The 14,733-nt window shown below is 39.3% G+C and overlaps 2 pseudogenes; both read right to left on the bottom strand.

Moving 5' to 3' along the window:
- Positions 1–3,385: 3,385 nt before the first annotated feature.
- Positions 3,386–4,159, bottom strand: LOC101391421 (SKA complex subunit 1 pseudogene; annotated as a pseudogene).
- Positions 4,160–11,646: 7,487 nt separating this feature from the next.
- The window catches only part of LOC106802210 (ATP-binding cassette sub-family A member 10-like), a 50,928-nt pseudogene continuing 47,841 nt past the window's right edge, over positions 11,647–14,733 (bottom strand).

The raw sequence follows: 14,733 nt of genomic DNA on the forward strand, positions 1-14,733 counted from the left end.
TTCAGAATTGAAGACATGAGCCCTCATATTAGAAAAATGATGTGTAAAAACAAACAAAAATCCATCAACTAACTATTTTGCAGTGAGCTTTCAAAACATGAGAGAGAAAGAGAGATAGAGGAGAGAGGGAAATATTTTTAAAAAACAGTAAAATAGAAAAGACAGATTATCAACTAAGGATCAACAGTTAGCCAAAAGATGTCATAAAATAATGGAATAATGTCCTCAAAGAGCTGAGAGAAAATGAACTGTCAACCTTAAAGTCTATACCCAGCTAAATGTGCATGAAATAAAGATATCTTCAGAGAGAATTTACCCCTTACACAGGCAGGCTGAAAGAATACTAAAGGATTTACTTCAGTAAAAAATAAAATAATAATTTTTAAAAGGGAAATTGAACTCAGAAAGAATTAAGTGTCAGAAGTGTTTGGCAAATAAGTTACCAAAATTAAATATTCTTGGCTGTAAACAACAATTTTGTGCCAAAGGAAGCAGAACTTCCTCTCAACCTACACATTTCTTCACTCTCTGCTGATGAAATCTTGGAGGTTTCTATGATCTTGTAGGGCTTTAATTGCTAGTTAAGAGCAGAGACAAAGTTGGCATGGGAGTGGAGAATGTTAGGGGTTTTGACGTGTACTATGTCATTGTTTTCCTCAGAGTTTGCCGTGGGGCCCAAAGTTATCTGGATTACTGTCCTTCTCATCTATTTGTCACCGGAAATCCTCCCATTTCACTTAAAAAGTACCCCTTGTGAGCTATAATCTTAAAAATAGGGGCTGGGCTGGTTAAATTCGCATGTGCTGCTTTGGCAGCCAGGGGTGCGCAGGTTTGGGCCCTGGGCACGGACCGACGCGCTGCTTGTCAAGCCATGGTAAGGCAGCATCCCATATAGAGTATAGGAAGATGCACACGGTTGTTAGCCTAGGGCCAATCTTCCTCAGCAAAAAGAGGAAGATTGGCAATGGATGTTAGCTCAGGGCTAATCTTCCTCACCAATAATAATAATAATAATAATAATAATAATAATGCAGGCTAGGGGGGTGGCATTGACAGAGTAAGTTCTTGAATAGGGATCAGGCACACAGGTGGGGATATTGGCCTTACATAAGAATGTTGTTTATTCACACTAAGAAGAAGAAAGTCAGAGTATATGGGTACAAGGAAACCCGGTTAACTACTGAGGTTAACTTTGGGCCCCATGGCAAACTATGAGGTTGTGAAGGCATTCTCTTCTAATTGCTTCCATTTTCAGTCAAGTGGAAAGCAAGGTCCTCTGCTGAGAGTGAAGGGGAGAAAGAGATGTTAGAGTCTGAGAAGCAAGACGATGTGACTAAGTCCTTTAATTAGTTACCCAATTCAGTGAAAAAGTGAATAGATTGGGCGATGTAGTGGAGTTGGCAGGCAGAACTAAGGCTCCACCTGAAGGCAGTGGTTGTTCATTTAAAGTGAGACTAGTCACTATATTCATGTGTATTTTCTACCAATCTTCACCTCCCTCATACAGGTTTAACCAAGATTTGCCAGGCAGTTATGATGAAGGGCGAGAGGGTGTACATAGGAAGCACTGACGGTGTAGACAGGAAGTGGCTACCGGCTGAGGTAAGCCTCTCTCTTGAAAGGTGAGGACTCCTGATTGGAAAGTCTGAGAGGAAGATGTCTTCTTTCTTGCCAACCTCGTTTGGCGCACTGGCTCCCAAATTATGCTTTCAAGTACATGGCAGAGAGCTGACTCTCTAAGATTATATCAAAGCTTTACTGAGATAAAACAAAATATGTGGTCATGATTCATCTTGACACTTTTCAAGTAAACTGGAACTGAGCAGTTCGGTCAGCGTATTAGAGCTAACCACAGGTTTTCCGCAATTTTAGCTGCCGCAGTAATTTATCCATCTATTTCTTCTCCTTTTGCATGTTTTTCTCTTACAAGCTTCCGTATTTTGCTTCTCTGCTTTATGAAGAACATGTACAGACACCCATTTGTGGCCAGAGGGACTAGGCTCACATATCAGGATTATACCAGAATTACCCTGGAATAAAATCTCAGCACCAAGAGTGTGTAAACCTCTCTATAGAGCGACCCTAGCTGTCAGCATCTCGGTACTTAGACCTCTGGGCTAGAGCCTGAATGATCCCTGCCTGAGTTTGGCACTGTTCCAGCTCCAATCTGTTGTTGTCCCTGGTTTGGAGTCACATGATGTAGGTACAGCTGCTAGAGGCCCATCCCTGTGAGCCTGCCAAAAGGCGATAAAGCTGTCCCCTGAAAAGGGGAAATTGTTATGAGCTCAGCAAGCACTTCCAAATGTGAGTAATACAGAATACTAAATAGTACTTTTAAGATCTTCCCTGTTCCTAGAATTAATTGTGTTTTTTTCTTCAGAGAACTTTGCTTATTCTACTAAGGTTCAATCTTGCTGTAGTCTAATTCTCCCCATCTGGCCAATGATTTTTTCCATTAATGGCCCATACGATAGAGGTCTAGATCGCCCAGCATGGTGGGTAGTGGTTGTGGTCTCTCTTGGCAACTGATTAGGTCAATGTTACTTCTGTTTGTTTGTTTGTTTTTGCAATGCCCATAATGTACTGTGTGGTCATCACACTGATTGTGTTAAGCAGGCCACAGGGCCTGGTGAGACGCTTTTTTTCTCTGCTACAGGGATAAACCTGCCAAGCAGATGGCACAGACATAGACAGACCAGAGAGTCTCCCTAGGTGTGGAAGAGAAACATGGCTAAGTTCTTACAATCCAACCACCCATTTTCCATGACTATTAACCTGCTCACACATGTTATCATCTTTTTATCTCAGTATACTTTTATGACAATTTCATTACAGGTTGAAGCTTACAAACTGGTTTATACTGAATGCATTTCAGGTAAGCTCTTCTCTAATGACATATGGGAGAGCAGAATAATCAGATGGATGAGTTGCCTCCAAATCCAGCTTCTGGGAAGGTTGCCTGTAGACTGAAATGTCATTGATGGAATTTAGACATTAATGACCTTTAATTCCAAAGGACCTGAGTATCCTTGACTTTATTTATCTTCTTGACCTTTTTCTGCCATTACCACATATATACCCACCTTATTGGGGTCTGCAGCATTGTCCACTAAACATAAAAACTAGACGTGAACACTTTTTTATTTGCTTTATATGCCTACCATAGAGGCTCATACGGTAGGTGGTTAAATATTTGCTGAAATGAAGTAAATTTTTAAATATATATGCTTTATCAAAAAAACTTTTACTTTTACAAGAAACAAGAAAAGGAACATGAAAGAGAGAAAGAAATTGTGTATATATATATATGTGTGTGCGTGTGTGTGTGTGTGTGTATAATTGTATAGGAATAGCCTCAAAATCAGGTCAAAAATTCACAAGGGCCTTAGATTATAACATGATGGGTAAGTCCTCCCCTTCAGATCTCTGATAGCCTCTGGAAGTGTCATAAAATATTCAGTATTGCATGAAACCTCTCATCAACTTTCAAAGCTGTGAATTCCTTTATGTCAGCTTCCACTATAAAATAATGACCTTTGGTATCTTTTGTTTCTTCATCAATATATCTGTGATAGAGATTTCTAGCCACAGAACTCATAGACTTTTTGGTTGATATAGGGTCTCATGTTTACTAACTACTGCCTTATTGATTTCTTAAATAACAGCATTAATTTGACAGTAGCTGAAGCGAGATTTCATATACACAGGAATACCACTGAACTTATCAGAACTTATAAATGGCATTTCTTTAATATTCCTTTGATTTTTTGGGGGCTTCTGTGTGGGTGCAAGTTCCTCAACTTTGACTGGTTCCTCAGGGTCAAAATCTGATCCCTTAATAAAGCCCTAGCTTACTGTTACTTGAAGCAAATGGAGAGGACTATTTTCTTTGAGATGTTCCACGTCTTTATAATCTTCAAGAGATGTACAAGGTCCCTTGAGTGAATTGTCAGTTTGTTCTTGATATTGAATTTCCAATTCTAATTTATTTAGAAGTTCATTTACTGCAATGATCTCATCTCCTATTTTATTTCATGTAGTCTTCAAGGCCAGTTCTTGGCCACAGTTTCTTAATGGCAGAGTTTTGGGGTTTTTTTTAAATATTACCAATATTTTCATTAATGTGAGAGCATAATTATTCCAGATCTGAGGAGGCCATCCTTTATGCCTCTTGCACCAGTCCAGAAGCAAAGGCCAATGTTACTTTTTTAAAAAAACTTTTTCTCTTTTCTTCCTTTTCTTTGAGGGGGGGTGTGGGGGATGGGTAAGCTAACTCCTCTCTTTGCCTTCCCCTCCCTTTCTCTCTGTAAGATGAGTAAATACAAGATTCCTCAGAAACAAAGGCCCTCTTCACTTAAATTGCTACCACAGCTGAGGATGGCTTCAGCTGAGTATCCAAAGTCCTTCCTAGTATATTTTTCACTCCACACGATCCTCAACCTGGCTCTGAGGGAGGACAATACAACCACATGGTGGTACCTGGTAGAATGAGCACTTAGCTGAGCATTTTATTCCTCTGACTAACCTCTCCCAGCTGTTCAGCGATAGAACAGGCTTTCCCTTAGCTTGATCGTGCCTCAGGATGCCCCCAACCGAAGAGGCAGAACATAATAGGCGTTCTCAGATTCTGCTTCACCTTCCACCTGTCACGTTGCTCACAGGTTGGAGAGCTGTGTGCTGGCTCCCGGCATCTTCCTTCAGTTTAGTAAATAATTGTTTGGGATGCTAACAGAGGTATTTGGGAGTTACAGGAAGAGTCAGGGATCTTTCTTAGTTCCATTTCTGCCACTTTTTTGTTTTTTTCCATTTTAGTAGATAAGAGTGAGGGCTTTATGGAAATGACGCTTCACTTGTCATTATTGCTAGCAGTCTCTAATTCCTTCCTTTCTTGGGAAGTTTCTGCGTCCTAGGAGGTGGCTGTCACAAAGTCAGGGAGCTGGCTGGAGTGTACGGGCGATACTTCTCAGTGAGACTTCTGTTGGAAATTTAGACACACCCAGAGCCTCTGCCCCAGGCATTCTAGGATGTATTCCAAGTGATTAAGTAGATAATCGACAAAGATATACGTGCAACATTCTTAGTTGCAGCATTGTTTATAACAGGAAAATTTAGAAAGAACCTATGTATCTTTCAATTGATTTTCAACTAAAAATTTCTGGTGCATCCAAACATTGAAACAATAATACATAGGCATTACAATGATGTAGATATATAATCAACTGGGAAGGTGTGATGTTCACAGGATGTTGTTAAATAAGACAATTATAAAACAGTAGCTATAATATTATCCTGTGTGTGTATATCATAGAAAAATGTATTAGGTAAGCAAGAGAATTTTTATATTTTAGACCTAGATAAATTGTATGATTTTTTCCAGCACACACGTATCATGTCAGAATTATTTTAAATTATATTTTTAAAAATTAAATGGATGGAATTTGCCATTTTATCCATTTTAAGTATACAATTCAGTGACATTAATTACATTCACAATATTGTGCAACCATCATCACTATCTAGTTCCCAAATATTTTCATTACCCTAAACAGGAAATCTGTAACCATTAAGCAATAACTCCCCATTCACCCCTCTCCCAGCCCCGGTAATCTCTGATCTACTTTCCGTCTCCGTGAATTTGCCTATTCTAGATATTTCATAAGAGTGTTCATATTCATACAATATTTATGTCTAGTTTATTTCAAGAAAATTTTATGTTATGCACATACTTTCCCATAATTTTAAAAAATCAAATGGATTAAGACATCGAGAATTTCTAGGCAATAGATGCCCACTCATTTTTTTTGCAACCATTGGTATTTTTTACCTAATCCAGGGCAATCCTGCTAGATCTTCTGAGACACTTGCTTTTGCATTCGTCCCATCAGCATTTTTCGCTGGTCTGCTTTCAAATGCTGCGTGTGTCAAACACTGGGAAGACAGCAACTGCATGTGAGCTCTGCCTCCACCAACCCTATCATCCCACTGCCGCTTCTGACTCGGCTTTCAGGGCGGCCTCTGTGGCAGCTGGTTCTCCTGCCTCTTCCGGAACAAGTCACATTTTGCATAGACATGGTTGCTTGCCTGACCTCCTCTCCTCCTAGGTGTTCCACGGGTCACTTGAAGACTTTTTTCCCCCAGCTTTATTGAGATATAATTGACATATAACATCGTGTAAGTTTAACATGTATAACGTGTTGATTTGATACACTTACATTTTGCAAAATGATTACCACCGTATCCTTAGCTAACACTTCCATCATGTCACATAATTATTATTTCTTTTTCGTGGTGAGAACATTTAAGATTTACTCTCTTAGCAACTTTCAAGTACATAATACAGTATTGTTAACTATAACCATCATTCTGCACATTAGATCCCCAGGACTTATTCACCATATAACTGGAAGTTTGTACCCTTTGACCAACATCTCCCCATTTCCCCCGCCCCCAGCCCCTGGTAACCACCATTCTACTCTCTGTTTCTAAGAGTTCAGCTTTTTTAGACTCCACATATAAGTGACATCATATAACACACAGTATGTCTTTCTCTGTCCGACTTATCTCACTTACATCGTGCCCTCAAGGTCCATCATGCTGTCACAAATGTCAGGATTTCCTTCTTTCTCATGGCTGAATAATATTCTGTTGTATATATCTACCATATCTTCATCCATTCATCTGCCAAAGGACATAGGTTGTTTCCACACCTTAGCTATTATGAATAATGCTGCAATGAACATGGGAGTGCAGATACCTTTTATTATCCTGTTTTCATTTCCTTTGCATATATACCCAGTAGTGGGATTGCTGGATCATATGGTAGTTCTATTTTTAATTTTTTGAGGAACCTCTATAGTATTTTCCAGTTTGTACCAATTTGCATTCCCACCAACAGTGCACAAGAATTCCCTTTCCTCCACACCCTCTCCAACACTCGTTACTTCTTGTCTATCTGATGATAAAGGCTGACTTTTTCAGTTGAGATTCCTGAACCACATGGTTAGTATGAATTCTAGCCCCCTACATGAGTATAGCTCAGACTTTTCTGTTTCCATTAGCATCAGGACAGCTTCTCCAGGTGGTGAACACTGTGTATCATACCCCTGTCCCAGCCTGGGAAGCCTTTATTAGAAGCTGGCTTTATGCAGCAGGCATGGTTCTATGGCCTCACTTCTCATCGACTTGAGACCACTTCTCTGACACTTATGTAGGCCTGCAAATCCCAGGCTCATTCTTGGGGATTTATGTCCAGGTTCAATATGATGCTGGGCCACTGCAACACAAGCTGAAGCTTACTGCTCTGATGGTATTTAAATGGTTTTGTTCTATTTTATCCAGAATTTCACCTATATTCAATGGGAGGAGGATCTGTGTTAAAAGACACAAACTCTATATATGTGGTATATATATAGGTTTTATTGAAGATGACAAATATGATGCTTACCTGCTGCTCACTGCCAGATTCTCTCCATGTATTTTAGTCTAAATTCTTTAACAGAAGTCCCCTCAGTTCATCCTTCTTTGCTTAGAGTTTTGCTTTTTAGGACACCTTAATGGCCATTATCCCAGGCAATGAAATGAGGGTCCTTGGGTTAAGGCACAATCAATTGTAGATTAGAGAATGAAAAGCATGATCTTTCCTACTTTTAACTATATGAGCACATCCTCTAGGCTCGGATTATTCAACATCTAGCATCTGAGCCTGTCTCACAGCCCTATTGTAGTCTATGATCCTTTGGGGACGTTTTTGCATGAGTCTTTTCTTCTAGGTCCTAGTGGCTTGATCAGAGAAAAAGGCGATAGTTTTAGGGCTTGCTTCATATTTGTGATGGATTATCACAATCCATCAAAAGAGGAGCTCAGTAAAAACTAATGCCTTCCACTTTCCACAAATGTTCCCCTTCGGGTTAAATAAGGATTTGCCTTGACCAAAAAAGATGCAGCAAGGTTCTCTGATTTCTTCTGATGCAACCATTTGGCAGTGGGCACTGTCAGCTATCACGTTAAAGCACCTCCTCTAACACATTTCATTAGCTGCTTTGAGGAGGACATTCTCGACTTTAACTTTGTAAATTAAAATAATCCAGCTCTGCTCCGTTTCATTTCCTACGCCCTTAAAATTGTTGCTTTGCAGCTGTTGCCCATAGCCTCATCTTCTTTGGCCACATGGTATGAGTACAAAGAAAATACAGTTTTGGAATAAGTGAAACATTCTCAGTGCTTTCCAGTCATGATGTTTTAACTAACTGCAAAATCTCCACATTCTCGGTGATTTCATATTTCACAAATCTCTATTCCTGGTAGTAATTTCTGCATTACTTGGATTTCTCTAGTTGCAAGAAATAGACTCACATGTGCTAAATTCAGGTAATGAGGGGCTTGTTGTAATTGCAGGCATATCCAAGAATAAGAACAAGACTGAAAGAGACAGCCTGAAGGTCATCGTGCATTCAAGACAGCCACAGGAATCTTCATAACCAGAAATCATGAGACGTCAATAGAGTAATCCACCAATGATAGAGACTCAGCTTCTTGCTCTGCTTTGCTTATCATTAGATATAGTCTTACTTCTTCCCCCAATTAACTGGTACAGTGCCCACTGCTTGGTACATCTTTTCTCAACCTACTCCTCCTGCTTTCTTAAAGCTTTTGTTTACTTCTAGCTTTAAGTTGCCCCCATGGGGCCGGTCCCGTGGCTTAGCAGTTAAGTGCGGGCGCTCTGCTACTGGCGGCCTGGGTTTGGATCCCTGCGCGCACCGACGCACCGCTTCTCCGGCCATGCTGAGGCCGCGTCCCACATACAGCAACTAGAAGGATGTGCAACTATGACATACAACTATCTACTGGGGCTTTGGGGGAAAAAAAGAAGGAGGATTGACGATAGATGTTAGCTCAGAGCTGGTCTTCCTCAGCAAAAAGAGGAGGATTAGCACGGATGTTAGCTCAGGGCTGATCTTCCTCACAAAAAAAAAAAAATTGCCCCCATGACCTACACTGCCCCTCCTGCCTCATTGCCTCTCTCTGTGCATCTTTTTAGCTTCCTCTGTATTTTCCAGTTCAGTTTCCAGAAAGCCAAAGTTTGTGACTGGTTTTGTCTCTATTTGAACTGAGCTTTCTACAACCAACAACACATAGGCTGAATGCACTGTGGTCTTGTGCCCATGATACAAATTATGGTCAGCCTTACACTAGGAACAGCCTGGGCCCTCATCCTTCAGGAGGGCAGTTTCCAATGAAGCAGCTATGAATATTTTATGGAAAAAATGCGTAGACACAGGCCATGATGCCAGGGGAGCCATAAAGAAGCCAACGTTGTGCAGCAGTGAAATCTATGAGTAAGCATATGACCAGAGGAAGAGTAAGTGCCTTTCAGAGAAGATGGTGGAGAAGTCAGCCATGGTAGGAACAGCAGCAGAGCACAAAGTGCATAAAGACAAGGAGAGACCCAAAGAGGGGCACCAGGGTAGGGATCCAAGATCTTCTGCTGCTCAGATTCCTAGAATTGCATGGCTGCAGATCATCCTTCAAGAAGAGATAATGGCTGAGTAAACCCTAAATCCATCTCTGCTTTTGGATTCTTGTTTCTTTTCTAACCATGCATCCTTACTGTAAAAGCTCCATACTTGAGCTAGGCTGACTTGAATGTCTATTCCTTGCAGCCAAAAAAGCTAAGAGATGCCATGTGGTTAGTAAATGGGCAATTCTTGCTTATCTAATGGCTCATAAAACACAATTAAAGTGCATCAGGGACCAAGGACATAATTATCCAGGCAACAGGAGTTGATTCAACAGTGACTGGCAGTCAACAGCTGTGGGCCCTCTGCTAGGTGGAAGGAGAACAAACAAGACTTGTCCAAGGACACCAGGCTCCAAAGCCCCTCACACCCTGTTTCAATCAGAGCGGTTCCTTCTACTTTGTCTCCTTTTCCGAGGTAGAGCAGCCCCGAGACTTAGTTCCTCTCTCCTTCCCTAAGGATATGGGAAAGGCTCAGCAATCTCACTATTCAGTTGGCACCTAATTTCCAACCCAAGGTGGAGAGGTGAGCCCATAAATGTTCTTAGGTTAATCAGAAATCAAAAAAAACCCAAAGCCTGAACAATGGAGGAGTAACTACAATTTTGTTTTAACCGTAAGTTTGGGTTTTCTGTAGATTTTCTTCCTCCCTCATAGACCCCTCCCCCTAATATCCTCCCACTCCGCCTCTGCCCCCACTCGCATTAATTAATTTGTATTTATGTGGAGTTAAGTGTAAATGTTAGATATTTTATTTTCGTTTCTGTTCATTGATGTTCTTATTATATACTTTGACAGTATTTCAAGGTCTGCTAAGGACAATGTCTTAGCATCTTCAACGGCATACTCTGTTTATGAGAAAACATATAATGTATATGAAATGATGTTCAGCTTTACTTCAGCTTCACTTCACGCGAAATATATGTCAAATTTTTATACACATTTTAAATATTCCTATAAGTTAGGAAGACTTGCCTCTTCTACAAGTTACCTGTGGAAATAGTTGTTTGTAGGTAAGAGGCCAAGTCCTACCTTTAAGTCAACGTCAAGGTGGAGGTCAAGGAACTGACACCAACCACAGACCAGATAACAGAGTTCAGCAGATAAGGGAAGTCCGAGTCAGAGATGAGCATGAGATTGAAAGTTCCTGTGGGAGTTTTCAGAAGCTTAGGATGGGCACTGAATTTTCTTATGCTCAGAGAACAAAGTTACCTATCTCACAGAGCAGAGAGCCATCAGTTGATATCTGAACTACTTACCCTAAGACTGTAATAAACAAGACTTAAGAGAAGTTCATCACAGCTTTATTTATGAGGTAAACTTGCACGTACCCAAAATGTCAGATAATAGTAAAAAGGTTAAGTAAAAACCATGATAGTACATCAAAGGGATGCAATGCAGTGGTTACAGAACACTAAAGTGTCATAATGACATGGGAAATGGTCATGAATTATGAAGTGAAAAAATATAAAAAATTACTATGCTCACTGATGTCAACTTTGAAAAAGCACTCAAAAAAAGCATACTGAATATATGTAGGCCAAAATATCTACTGTGGTATTTTATTACAAATTCCTATTATATTTCTCCAAATAATTTCTATATATCCTAAAATTAGCATATATTTATTTTATAATAAGAATATATCATTATATTTAAAGGTTATACTATGTAACGTCATCCGTCATTTTATTAGATCTTCTTATAGTCAATGTCACATTAAATTGATACTTAAATAATGCATAAAGATGGCTGATTTATTTAAAGTATAGGTTAAAAAAACCTACAATGTTTTATTTGTAAAATGTGCTCAGCATTCAGCCTTCTTGATAATAATAAAAAACTAGTCTAACATTATGTGATTTTTGAATTAATATTAAGCACAAAATAGGCCTATATTACTGATTAATTTAATGTGTGATTATGTTAATTTTGTCTACTAACTTTCCCTATCTTTGCCTCTCCCCTCCATTCTAAAATTTTAAAAACCATTTAAAACCTTCACCATCATTGAATGTTTAAACTACTGAATATTTTATTTTGTTAACTGCAATAATATGAAAGATTCTTCTAGAATTATGGAAACTAACAATTTAGTAAGACCTAAATCTAACGTTAGGGGGTTCAGGTTTCTAAGGTTCTTCCTGCAGGAGGAGTTTCCATCTAACTGTTGTATCAACTTCATCATCAAAATTTCCCAGCTCCTGCTCTTTAGAGAGTTCTAAGAATACCTAAGTAGGAGAAAATCAATAAGGAAACAAAAACGTCAGCATGCTTCTGAAAGATGGATGCACACAGAGATTCACACAAAGGTTATCCCGACGATGCTCACTGGTTTAAAGAAAACTCACCAGTTCCAAGGCAGCCTGAGAGAGGCTGTATTCCTCCAGATGGAAGGTCTATTTCACTGCATTTAAAGGGACTGACATTAATGGCTTCCATATTTTTCCCCCAAAGTGTTTTTAAAGTATGCAACCTAAACAGCACCTTCAAATCCATGAGATACTTTAAGACACAGGTCCAGTAATTCAATTTTCTTGAAGGATAAATTAAAGCAGAGTGCTGATATGGCTAATCAAAAGATAGCAATGCACAAATGTATAAATTACCAGGAAACTTTTTCTTTGGAGAGCTCCTTGTGTCCTATTTCAGACAAAGTATTTTGTCTTTTGATTCTTTACATATGTATGTTCTGGACTTCAAATAAACTGTTGAGTATTGCTTCATTCTATATTTGTAAATCTATGGAGGAGTACACTCCATGCTGGTCCCCTTTTAATGAATCCCACATTTTTACATGTCAAGACCTCATAAATACCCAGGGTGAGCCCTAGTCAGTGTCTCTGGAACTAGTTCAGAGTCTAGTCTTGACTTGTCACATCTCACCCTTGTGTGTGTTTCTTCTCTGATCTTCATCTGGGCTTCTGATCATCGGCTCCATAGTCTTGCTCCTCGTACCTCTGACTTTGATAAATATGCAGATGCTAGAAGCTCAACTTGGTGTTCTTTGGGACAACATGCTGATAATTATCCTCCAACACCATGCAATGGAACGAGGACAGAATGTTCTGACTTATTTGTAGCTGGGTGTCCCTGTTAGCAGAGGAAGAATCAGGTGGAATATGCCTAAATCTAGGGCTGCCACTCCATTCCCTTCAGGATTTTTAAGACTATTCCACGGGAAATTTTCCAAATTTTGACTGATTATATAATTGTTCAACTTGAAATTATATAGTATGTATTCCACGTAAAATATGCACAATACATAAAGTCTTAAATATGTCTAAACTTACCTGCCTATAATTTGAAAAAGGCCTGAGACAGAAGGTGAACCTTTTCCACAGGTAATTTATATGCCACTGTGGAGGAATACCTGGGGGGAGGAAAGAGTGAGATTTACCGTGTTGCAGTATTATAATATCGAGAAGGAATTGTTAGGTAAAATAACAAAAGAATTTTTCAAAGATTTCTTTAAATAAAAAGGTAAATAGTTTAATTTGATAGAACATGAATCTGAGCCAAAGAACTTATCTTTAGTCATAAAAATTTGATAACAACAAAAATCCGGGTTGCTCCTAATTTAATGTTCAGGATAAATTCTGAAAAATAGCTCCGAGAAAGAATCTTTCATACTCAGCCTGTGCTGTCTTTCTTACTGTGCTATATTTCTTACTCTCAAAAGCCAATCCTTCAACATGCTCCCTGGAACCTTTTAATCAAAATTTTCCCTCTGCATTTAATGTTCAATCTCTCCTATAAGAATTAAAACCTGTTTATTCATTCGTCCCTTGATGGGCACTTAGGTTGCTTCCAAGTCTTGGCTATCTGCAATGAACACAGGGGTGCATGTATCTTTACGCATTGGTGTTTTCAAGTTCTTTGGATAAATACCCAGCAGCGGAATAGCTGGATCATGTGGTAGTTCTATCCTTGATTTTTTGAGGAATCTCCATACTGTTTTCCATAGTGGCTGCACCAGTTTGCACTCCCACCAGCGGTGTATGAGAGTTCCCTTCTCTCCACATCCTCTCCAACACATGTTGTTTCCTGTCTTGTTAATTATAGCCATTCTGACGGGCGTGAGGTGATATCTCACTGTAGTTTTGATTTGCATTTCCCTGATAGTTAATGATTTTGAACATCTTTTCATGGGTGGTGAACATGATGTAATCTATGCAGAAATAGAAGTATAATAATGTACACCTGAAATTTATACACTGTTATAAAGCAATGTTACTGCAATAAACAAAAAATTTAAAAAATAATAAAAAATAAAGAACTAGAAAAAAATAAAAATAAATAAAACCTGTTGAACGCTCCCCTATTAAAAATACTCTTTCTTGACCTCCAGCTCCTTCCTCCCCAAATGAGTTCATCCATGACCTCCATGAAGCACAGTCCCATGAACACTCTATAGGCCTTATTTTTTTCACTTCTCAAAAATATTAAATAAAATTGTACACATCCTCCTTAAAACACACACACTCTCTCTCTCTCTCTCTCTCTCTCTCTGTCTCTTGGCTTCTGAGACAATTGCACTTTTATGATTTTCTTTCTAACTCTCTAGACCTGCTCTGTTCAAAATGTTAGCTACTAGCTACACGTGGCTACTTAAATTTAAATTAACTAAAATAAATAAAATTTAAAATTCAATTCCTTGGTCACACTAGCCACATTTGAAGTGCTCAGTAGCCACATGTGGGCATTGGCTACCATACTGGACAGCACAGATACAGGACATTTCCATCATCACAGAAATTCTATTGGACAGTGCTGTTCTAGACACACCTTAGTATTTGCTGTTCTGGCTGTTGCTGTGGTGGTGGTAGTTTCCCCCACCAGCTTTTCTCCTCAATCCAGTCTCAACACTGAGACTTTCTGGGCTCCATCCTAGACCGTCTCCCCTTTCCGTTCGCCTTATTGACCTCATCCATTCTCCTAGCTTAATGGTCTTCTATATGGGAAAAATGCCCCCACTTTGTTTATTGCCAGACCAGATCTCTCAATGACCTTTCACTTTTCTTCTGAGCCACAGCCTACATCTCTGTATTTTGGCATCTCCACTTGGATATCTCTTTACACATCAAGTATGTGAGCTTTCTTTCCACCCTTTGCATGTATAAAGTTCATTCTTGAGTTAAGTTCTTTATACATGCTGTTTTCTCAAAAGAGTGGCTCTTATCCCCATTCCTCAGCTGGCCAGACCCAGCTCAGTCTTA

This window comes from Ceratotherium simum, chromosome 16 (genome assembly GCF_057802395.1).
Source record: "Ceratotherium simum simum isolate JZ-2026a chromosome 16, ASM5780239v1, whole genome shotgun sequence".
NCBI classification, from domain to species: Eukaryota; Metazoa; Chordata; class Mammalia; order Perissodactyla; family Rhinocerotidae; genus Ceratotherium; species Ceratotherium simum.